The sequence below is a fragment of the Mus caroli genome, chromosome 16, assembly GCF_900094665.2.
Source record: "Mus caroli chromosome 16, CAROLI_EIJ_v1.1, whole genome shotgun sequence".
NCBI classification, from domain to species: domain Eukaryota; kingdom Metazoa; phylum Chordata; class Mammalia; order Rodentia; family Muridae; genus Mus; species Mus caroli.
This window is the reverse complement of record NC_034585.1, coordinates 19,912,160-19,922,791: the sequence shown is the minus strand read 5'-3', so window position 1 is coordinate 19,922,791 and position 10,632 is coordinate 19,912,160. Positions and strand designations below refer to the sequence as shown.

The 10,632-nt window shown below is 44.3% G+C and overlaps 1 pseudogene; it reads left to right on the top strand.

Moving 5' to 3' along the window:
- Nucleotides 1-4,261, top strand: part of LOC110312039 — a 13,005-nt pseudogene extending 8,744 nt beyond the window's left edge.
- The last annotated feature ends 6,371 nt before the right edge of the window (nt 4,262-10,632 follow it).

Here is a 10,632-nt window from a genome sequence, read left to right as displayed (position 1 = left end):
CCGACTGTAAGTCATCAATAAATTCTTTTACTATATAGAGACTATCCATAAGTTCTGTGACTCTAGAGAACCCTGACTAATACAGATAGATAGATAGATAGATAGATAGATAGATAGATAGATAAATAGATAGATAGATAGAGGTAGGTAGATATAGATGATAGATAGATATAGAAAGATGATAGATGACAGATGGAGGTAGATGATAGAGATAGATTAGCAATAGAGATAGGCAGATGATCTAGACAGATGATAGATAGATAGATAGATAGATAGATAGATAGATAGATAGATAAGAGATGGAGATAGATGATAAAGATAGAGGATAGAGGGTAAATGGATAGATAGATATAGATGATAGATATATGAATAGATATAGATGATAGGTAGGTAGATAAATAGGTAGATAGATGACAGATAGACAGACAAATAGGTGGATGACAGATAGATAAATAGGTAGATAGATAGATAGATAGATGGGTGGATAGCCTCCAACAACTAGATTCTTCATTCCTCTCACCTCCCTCTCTACTTCTGTCAGAGAATTCAGCCAGGCTCTAGCTTTGCCGTCATCCTTGGATTACCACTCTATATTTAGAACATAATATTAAAAACGTGTTTGTTAGCTGAAATTCAAATCATTTGGGCACCTGCTTTTTGTTTTGCTTTTCGCTTCTGTGCATGAACTAAATCTGAAATTGCACCCCTCTCACTCCCACCCTCCCTCTGGGCGGGCAGACAATGGCAAAGACTCTTAGCAGGGGATGCAGCCAGGGGCCCTCTGTATCTGTGAGTGCTGCATCTTCAATCAACCACAGTTGAAAATAATTTTCTTAAATTACATCTGCACCAACCATGTACAGACTTCTTTTCTTGTCATTATTCCTTAAACAATGCAGTATAGCAGCTGTTATGCAGTGGGTTGTGACCAGCATTTTAAAAGATCAAATGGGATAGAACAGACGTGTTAGAATGCATTACCCATAAGGATGCGTATTGTTTCATGACATTTTACATATCATTGGCCTTGAATTCAGTTTTGTAAGGAATCTGGAGATGATTTAAAGTACTCAGGAAGATGTACATAGGTTACAAATAACACACCTTATACAATAAGGGTCTTTAGCATCCTCAGACTGGGACACCATGTTAGATCCTGGAACTAGTGTCCCACAGACAGCAAGGGACAACTGGAACTCAAGGCCTGGGAAGTTCCAGGTGGCAAGAAGGGGGCAGCTACTGCTCCCACCCTGAGCCTTCTCAATGCACTTGGACGTTTCTCACCTATTCTAGCCCACCCACTCACCTGGGTCGCTGGGGTAACGGGGAAGCTCCCAGAACTGTTTTAGCTGTATCACTTAAGAACTGTGAGGAGACAGGCCTTTGCTGAACTCGTGGTGATGAAACCCACAGCTGCTCTTCCTGAGCTAATGACTGCACGTTGTGAACCCTCAGGATTCCCCAGTCAAGCCATCGTTCCTGTCAGTGGATGCCTCACCACCGCCTCCTACTTCCTCCCACAGTTCCCTCCCGGCTTTTCTCTGAGCCCTTCAGATGGTTGTTGTAGCTTTCCTTTGGGCACACTCCAAGTTGTTGTGGCTTTCCAGAGGTGAACAGTGTACCTCTAAACCCAACACCAGGCAGGACACCTGAAGGAGAGTGTCTAGGCTCCAGTGCCGGGAGCAGGCGTGGGGCGGGCTGGGATGGGGGGATTTCCTAGATGAAGGCATTCCTTCCCTGTGCTAGTGATGGTTGGTTTTAATGTCAACTTGTTACAAATTAGAAACAGCTGAGCAGGGAGCCTCAGCTGAAGAAGTGTTCTGATTGCCTTAATTGATGCGGGAAGAACCCTCAAGTGTGGGCGGCACCTTCTGGTAGCAGCCCAGATTTTAAAATGGGGCGCGCGGTGGGGGTGGGGGTGGGACTGGCAAAAGGAAAATAATTTTCCTTCTCCCACTTGGCCTCCCTCTCGGAGACACTTGATTTCCCTCTTTTGTGCTGCAACTGATTCCTTTGCTCCTATCAGAACCAAGATTTCCAGACTTCCATCGCTGACTAAAGACCAGGTGCTGTTTGGGACCCTGCCGGGTCTGCAGTCTATTAAGCCTACAGAGGTATCCAGGCCGCATACAGAGTAGATGCTTGTAATCAGTTTGCTTTGACTGATACAGCTACTGTGGGACAGTCCAACTGCTAAGAAACTCAGGCTCAAGGACTGACCAGCCTTCTCCTCCCCACCCCCATCCATCGTGGTCCCTGCTTCAGTTCCTGCCTCCAGGTTCCTGTTTAAGCTTCTGTCCTAGCTGCTCCTGTGAGATGTAATCAACCCTTTCCTCCCCAGTTGATAATGGGCATGGTGCTTTATCTCAGCAACAAAAAGCAAACTAAAATGACCATCTCAACGTGTCCAATCCCTCCTCTACCATCTGTTTTCTCTGTTGCCCGGAATACTTTATTTAAATTTCATCTGTTCTCCCCTTAATCAAATACCCACTGATCAGAGTTGATGGATAGAGACCATTTCCTGGGTATCCATGCCGTCCATATAAACATTTTGTACATTTGCCTGGACAGTTTCCCATTTCCTTCTTAAGACGAATTTTTCCCATTCACAGCTAACAAAATAAGAATTGATCCCATGAAAAAACAAATCAAGGAGATGCTGTTTACAGGGGTTTAATAAAATGAACGAAGTCGCTCACTCTTGGGAAATGCGTCAGGAAGAAGCACCTAGTCAGAGTGAGGCCACTGGGGATGGATGCTTTTCAGGAGCCAATTAGAGGACCAAATGGTTGTCACTAAACGGTCCTTTTGGAAGGGTAGGTAGATCTGGGGATCAGAGACACTTTGATTACTTTGCTTTTCGGAGGAGAAGGGTATGCAAAAGTGAGAAGCCTTACAAGGTGAATAAAAAGTACAATGGGGAACAGGAAGATGTCTAGAAAGAGAAAGAACAATCTGGGAAACCAAACATCTCTTTCCGGACCTCCAGCTACACCATGCTTCAGACTTCATACAAATGGGACGTGGTTAGGAGACACACGTGTGAACATCAGCATAGGATATATGAAGTAAAAGCTTTCTTGAGCCTTCTCTGTGGACTCTAGAGAAATGGCCTACGTTGCTCCCTCATATGCTCGTAACAGAGGCATCTTCATGCTATAAGTGGGATGTCCACAGATTGAAGAAGACAGGACAGAATTAAAGTACTGACGGGTGGCTTATGTGCACCTCACCTTTGGCAATCACTCGAAATATTACAGTGAGAGACTTCACACAGTTATTAAAAATAATGTCTCAGGTTTTCCACGCTACCTGGGGACAGGTCCATACTGTGTTGTTCTTGATTCCTATCGTAACTTAAAGGGAAACTTACACAATATCCGGAGCCCTTGACGCCCTGCAGATGAAGAAGGAGGATGTCCTCAAATTCCTTGCTGCAGGAACCCACTTAGGCGGCACCACCTTGACTTGCAGATGGAGCAGTACATCTACAAAGGGGAAAGTGATGGTATCTACATCATAAAGCTGAAGAGGGCCTGGGAGAAGCTGCTGCTTGCAGCCTGAGCTATTGTTGCCATTGAGAACCCTGCTGACATCAGCGTTGTCTCCTCCAGGAACACTAGCCAGTGAGCTGTGCTGAAGTTTGCTGCTGCCACAGAGCCACTCCAATTGCTGGCAGCTTCACACCTAGGGCCTTCACTAACCTGATCCAAGCAGTCTTCAGGGAGCCACGGCTTCTACTGGTGACCGATCCCAGGGCTGACCACCAGCAACTCACAGAGGACTCTTATGTCAACCTGCCCACCATTGTTATGTGTAACACAGATTCTCCCCTGCACTGGGTGGACATTGCCATCTCATGCAACAACACGGGAACTCACTCAGTCTGAAGTGGTGGATGATGGCGAGGGAAGTACTCTGCATGCAAGGTATTATCTCCCGTGAGCACGCATGGGAGGTCATGCCTGATCTTTACTTCTACAGAGACCTAGAGGAGACTGAGAAGGGGGAGCAGGCTGCTGCTGAGAAGGCTGTGACCAAAGAGGAATTCCAGGGTAAATGGACTCCACCAGCTCCTGAGTTCACTGCTGCTCAGCCTGAGGTGGCCGACTGGTCTGAGGCTGTGCAGGTACCCTCTGTGCCCATCCAGCAGTTCCCCACAGAAGACTGGAGTGCACAGTCAGCCACTGAAGACTGGGCAGCTGCTCCCACAGCTCAGGCCACTGAGTGAGTTGGAGCCACCACTGAGTGGTCCTGAGCTGCTGTACAGACATCTGAGCAAAGGGAAAAAAGATGGAAGGAAAATAAAGTTCCTAAAAAATAATAAAAATAAAAATAATGTCTCCGGAGCTGGGCATAGCAAGGGTGTCAGCCATTGTCTAGGCAATTGCCAAGTTTGTTCTCTGGCACAGTGAAGAACTGAATGACCAGAAAAGACAGAAGACCAAGCCTCAGAGGAAAGAAAAGTGACAACTTAATACATTCTTGATGAGGGAAATCCAAAGCTGAAATTCCATTAAACAGTCGCTTACTTGGTCATTTTACAGGGTCCTTGGGTCCTCCCTTTTCCCTTGTTGGTTCTGTGTAGATACTTGTCCTTGTGCCTTCCTGATGTTTCTCCTTGCAGAGACTCCTGGGAACTAGAAGCCGTCATCTCAGGGAGCTTGCCTTAGCTTCCCCTGCCTCCCTGTGTTCCTCTATGTTCCTCTAACTGTGCTTCATGGAGAGATAGACGGTTGAGTCAGTAAAGTTCTTGTTGTGCAAGCATGTGGGCCTGAGTTCGTATCCCCAGCACCCATGTAAACAATGCTAGGAGTGTTAAACAACTACAAAACACTCAATAAACAATCTGGCCAAAATCAACCTTGAAGCTGCAAACCGATGCTTGCTCTTACGGTTTCAAAATTCTGCAACTCTTTAGTGTCTTACCGAGAAAGGAACAGCTTGATTGCAAAGGAGAAAATAGATACGCAATGAAGTTATCTCCAACGTCCTAAAGGCTTAGGACTTCTAAAAAGTGGATCTATCAGCATTCCACATCAGATTTAAAGCACCAAACGCCCGTGAGACAGCAAAGATGGCTGAATCTAGTGGTCAAACAGCGATGGAGTGCTGATCGATTCCCCGTAGATAAAGCTGGCGGTAAGGAGCAATCGAATGCTGAGTCGTGGAGGCAGGAATGCTGAAACTAAGCCACAGCATTTGCCTCCCATCATTAGTTGCGCATCAGAATTGGTTTGGTACAGGCAATAGTTTTTTTGGTTTTGGGGTGTTTTTTTTTGTTTTTGTTTTTGTTTTTGTTTTTGTTTTTGTTTTTGTTTTTGTCTTCAAGGGAGGGAGGCTGATTAAACCTAATCAGTGCTGGTTAAGCCTTAATTAGGGAGTGGCGATCACTTAAAACTGACCCAGGGGAAAGAGGGAGACTAGTTGGTAAGTGGAGGTACCTACCCCAGAAGTTCTGGTGACCCTTTGTAGACATTCAGTAATTCAGGCAAAGTCATGGGGCAACTCTACAATTTAGAGCTGATGATCACTGACGAGAAGAAAATTGAATGAGCTGGGACTGTAACTCCATGGTGGAGTGCTTGCTGGAGCTCTAGGTGGAGGCCTAGAGTTCAACCCCTGGCAGAACACACAAACATTTCAATCAGAAAAATTATACTTCACTGATGTCTGATTTTCAGCAAGGAACCCATTTGATGAATTGCCTCATCAGGAGGAAACATTATTAGTTTTCCTGTAAAACTGAGAAGGGGGAAGAACAGTGCTAGGAAATGAAAGTAAAATCAGGAAACATTGTTAGGCTACTTAGGAAAGCATACTGGAAACAAAAGTAGGTCACTAGGTCCCTGTAGTTTCATAAAAAGGACTTTACCCTCAGCTCTCCATCTTGGAAACAAACCATGACACAACTCTAGTTTACTGCTTTGGAAACTAAGAACCAGTAGCGTAAATGAGATAATCTCAACAGAAGTAGGTTGAGTTATAGGATCAATGAATTTAACTCAACTTCTGAGATTTTTCTTATGAATTTGTGACAATACTGTTATAGTTGAGGGAATTTCAAGCCTTCCATAGTCTAGTCAGGCCTGGAATGGGATCTTCTGCTAAGACCCTTAGGCTCTTGACATTTTATGTACATTTTCTAGCTTGTCATGGGCAATACTACACTAAATATGAATGTTAAATCCATAGTAGGGAGTAGGTAGAAATTTTCAAGAGACTTTTTTTGATAAATCGTAGAATATAGAACCAGCAGGCCTAAAATCTGCAATTAGAAAAAAAATTAGCCTTGATTCTTCTAGCTAAACTCTGGTTGTAGAGAATTTGAATAATACAGAAAGCATTGTGGGTTATTTGGTAGCTAGATGTAGAACACAGGTATTATAGATAATTATTTAGAATGTTTTGTATTGAAACCCAATAAAACTTGAATGTGTGTCAAAAAGCTTTATGAAACTTTCAAATAATTTTGAAATTAAAATGATGGCATGTGTTTATAACCTCAAAAGTGCGGGGATAGAAACAGGGGATCTTTGGGGGCTTTCTGGCCAGCCAAACTAGATATTCATGGAATGCCAGGTTTAGTGAAGGAGTTTGTCTCAAAGAATGAGGTGGACAGTGAGTGAGAAAGACACATGATGTTGACCTCTGGTGTTTACATGACTAAGCATGGTGTTTACATGACTAAGCATGGTGTTTACATGACTAAGCATGGTGCTTACATGACTAAGCATGGTGCTTACATGACTAAGCATGGTGCTTACATGACTAAGCATGGTATGGTGGTACTCTCCCAGAAGCCAGCACTCAGAAGGCTTGAGGCAGAGAATGTGGAGTCCAAAGCCTTCTTGGGTTACATAAAAATACTTTGTCTTAAAAAAAAACCAAAATAAACAAACATAAAATTAAAAACTAAATGACATATACAGAGACTTAAAACTATGAGTGGTTTATGCTAAATGTTCAATTTAGAGAGCCAGGTTTAAGTGTATAAGCTATAATCTCAATCATATAAAAATTGTATAAAATGACTTGGAAGTAATATATGAGAATGTTAGTAGATGAGATAGTAGAATTATTAGAATTATGATGACATTTAATTTTGAAACAAGGTCTCACTGTGTATCCCTGGCTGTCCTGGAAGTCACTATGTAGACCAGGCTGGCCTCAAATTCACAGAAAGCTGCCTGTCTCTGCCTCCTGAGTGCTGGGATTAAATGTGCAGCTGGCAAGGATGGCATTTTCTAGTACTCAGTTTCTCTGTAGTTCAGATCTATAAAATGAGTCTATACCGCATACACAGCAATAATAACAACAAAGAGAAAAGTACAGCTTGTCAAATTACAGACTGTTTTTATCCTTCCCTCTGCCTCCCAAGTATGTCTCTAGTAGAATCTGGAGAGCCCATTCTGGGACCCTGTCCTTGTTAACTTTACCAGTTAAGATGACGTAGCCTGTAGTTACTTGGAAAGTTAATCTCAGTGGAAAGATTTCCCAGGTCATATTGACATATAGGCATGTCTGTGAATGATGCCTTTGTTAATTGATACAGGAATGCCCAAACCACTGTGAGCGGCACCATTCCCTGGGCCCATGGTCCTGGGCTGTATAAAACAGTAAGCTAACCATGATATTGTGATTGGTCAAGCTGCATTCTTTCATGATTTCTACTTTGAGTTCCTGCTTGGGGTTCTTCCCTTACTTCCCTTGGTGGTGGAGTATGACCTGAAAGTATAAGCCAAATATAGCCTTCTTTGCTTAAGTTGCATTTGTCCATGGTGTTCGTTGCAGCAACAGAATGCAATTTAGCAGAGACTTCAACAGCCCAAGAGAAAGAAGAGGTGGGACTTGATAGACAGAAGATGTAAAATCACTCCCCCCACCCCCCCCACCCCCCGCTTTTTTAAGCTTCTGGTCCTGACATACAGAAAGTACATGTATAATGTCTACATAGACTAGGGATGGTGTTGCATCTGTTGGTGGTTGGGATCCTTATGGATTCAAAGAACACCAAAAGTGGTGCTCATCAGTACTGAACTTGGCTTTTTGATGGAGACTCAAATTTTTCTCAGTCAAACAGAGATCCATGGGACTGGTGTGAGATACGGAAATAGTGGCAGGAAACAGAGTGTGGGGGTTGTGTGCGTTCAGGATCCACTCTTTCAACTTTATTTGCTCATATATTCCTACTTTCAAAAATATTTGACATTAGACATTGGAATGGCAAAGCAAGACAAACACTGTTCAGTTATGAGACTTGTCAAGGTCTCTCTCCATGGTGTTGCAATGGCTATTGTGGGAGTTTCACTAGGAATTGCACCATAAACTCATGTGTTTAAATGCTTGGCCCATAGGGAGTGGCACTATTAGGAGGTGTGGTCTTGTTGGAGGAAGTATGTCACTGTGGAGGTAGGCTTTGGGGTTTTATATGATCAAGCTATGCCCAGTGAGAAGGAGACACAGTCTCTTTCTGCTGCCTTCAGATCAAGTTGCAGAACTCTCAGCTCCTTCTCCAGCACCATGTCCTGCTGTGTACCATGATACCATGCTTCCTACCATGATGATAATGGACTGAGTCTCTGAACCTGTAAGCCAGCCCCAATGAAATATTTTCCTTTCTAAGAGTTGCCATGGTCATGGTATCCTCTTCAGAGCAATAAAACCTTAACTAAGACAGCCGTGAACACACAGAGGGTTTTAGGATCTGGTCAAGCCTTTGCATAATGCCCATCAGTGACTCCAGTTACTCCAGGGACTTCCCAGGCCTATTCAGACCATTGCACTTTCTCATGGATTTGGAGAAAACAGGCACTCGAGAGGGTCAGAGCCAGTAAGAGCCACAGAAGTTTCTCCCAGTCTGACTCTTGATTGCATCTCCCAAGAGCAGTGCATTGACACAAGTGCAGATCTTCCGGGGGGGGGGGGGGGGAATGTGTCCAGTAGACAGTGTAAATAATACCCCCAGGCACCGAGCTTTAAAAGAGACAAACTGACTTGAAGTCCATGTTAACGTACTAGCAGTGAGCTAGTCAGAGACCATTCCCATTTTACAGATAAGAAAACCGCTTTGGAGAGATTAAGTCTTCTCCCCGCTAAGCCATATCCTTGTCCTTCCCCAAGTCAATGGCCTCTCTGTTAAAACCCATGCAGAAAACTCAGATGACTTCAGGGAATCAGCTCCCATGACCCACTTGGAATAAGTGTGCAGCGTGTGTAGGTACTGAGTTGCGTAGGTAACGAGGCAGGAGTGTGAGTTTCCGGTGGCTGCTACCATAGATTATCAAAGATTATCACAAATTTAGTGCCTTAAAGTAACTGAAATTTATTCTTTCCCAATGGTAGAGGCTAGAAGTCCAAAGTCAACATTACCATGCAGAAATCAATGTCCTACAATGATACTTTTTGGGTGGCTTTAGGGGGCAATCTTACCCTCATGTCTTTTAGCTTCTGCTGGCTGTTAGCTCTCCTTGGCTTCAAACTACATGGTTTACCCCAGTGTTGAAGCCAGCGTCTGACATGTGACTGCAGGTAGGCCTGCAGGTCCCAGATGATCCAGGACCACCTCCTAATATCATGCCCTTAACTTAATCAAGCATGTCCACAAAGGGCAGAGAGAGCACGCACTTTGGTGACCTTTACAGGTTTTAGACATATGGACTTGATGTTCTTGAAGGACATCATTAAGCACACCAGGCCAGGGCCTGAAATGCTACAGTGGCCCCTTCTGTTTCAGGGTAACTGCTTAAAGGGGCATACACTGTGGAAAGGGAAATATGATATAGTAACAAAAAAATTTGGGGGAAAACTATGTGGAGGAGCGTAGGCCCAGAATAGTCTTCCTTAAATAGTGCATTTGATAATTATAGCCCCAAGCTAGTTTGCTGGTTCTTACAGCAACTGCCTCTGCTCATGTGCCTGTAGAGCTGGCTCAAGTTCCCAGGCTCTGAGCCTCCGCTGTCTCCAATCAAATACAGGGAAGAGGAGCTGGCCCCGAAGTCCTGTAATGTCAAAATTGAAAAGTCCCTAGGGATCATGCTGGCTATTCCACACGTCCCTCCTTCCGTGGTGTAGGGCTTAGTGAACCAGGGTGTAATGAACTCCCATGGCCTATAAACCACACTCCCACTATTTATGTCTATATTTTTAAATAGTCACTCCCCAAAATGCCTTTAATTCCAGGACACGGGGACAAGATAGGAATTAATGGGGATTATTAACTAAGCATGTGGCAACTTTTGGGAGAGCCAATGGCCGTGTCCCTCTTTTTCTGGCCCTTCCCAAGCTCTGTTACAGTGCTTCCCACTCATCCCCTCAGTCTCTCAGCTACCTGTTTGGCACACTCCCAAATCGTGTACCCCTGCTGAGTGTCTACTTCACACACTGGCTCCTCTCCTCACTTTCTGTAACCTTCAGTCTCACCACCCAGGATGGATCCCCGTCCCCTTTCTCTCTGTCCTTCTCCTTCCCTTTTGAGCCTATACAATTCTGACCTCTATGGCAGTAGACTATTCACAACATAATAAAAACAAAGGAGCATAATGGCTTTAGGTGCTTTCTCTCTCCCCTCCTCCCTCCTCTCCCCTCTCCCCCCTCCTCTCCCCTCCTCTCCCCTCTCCCCCCTCCTCT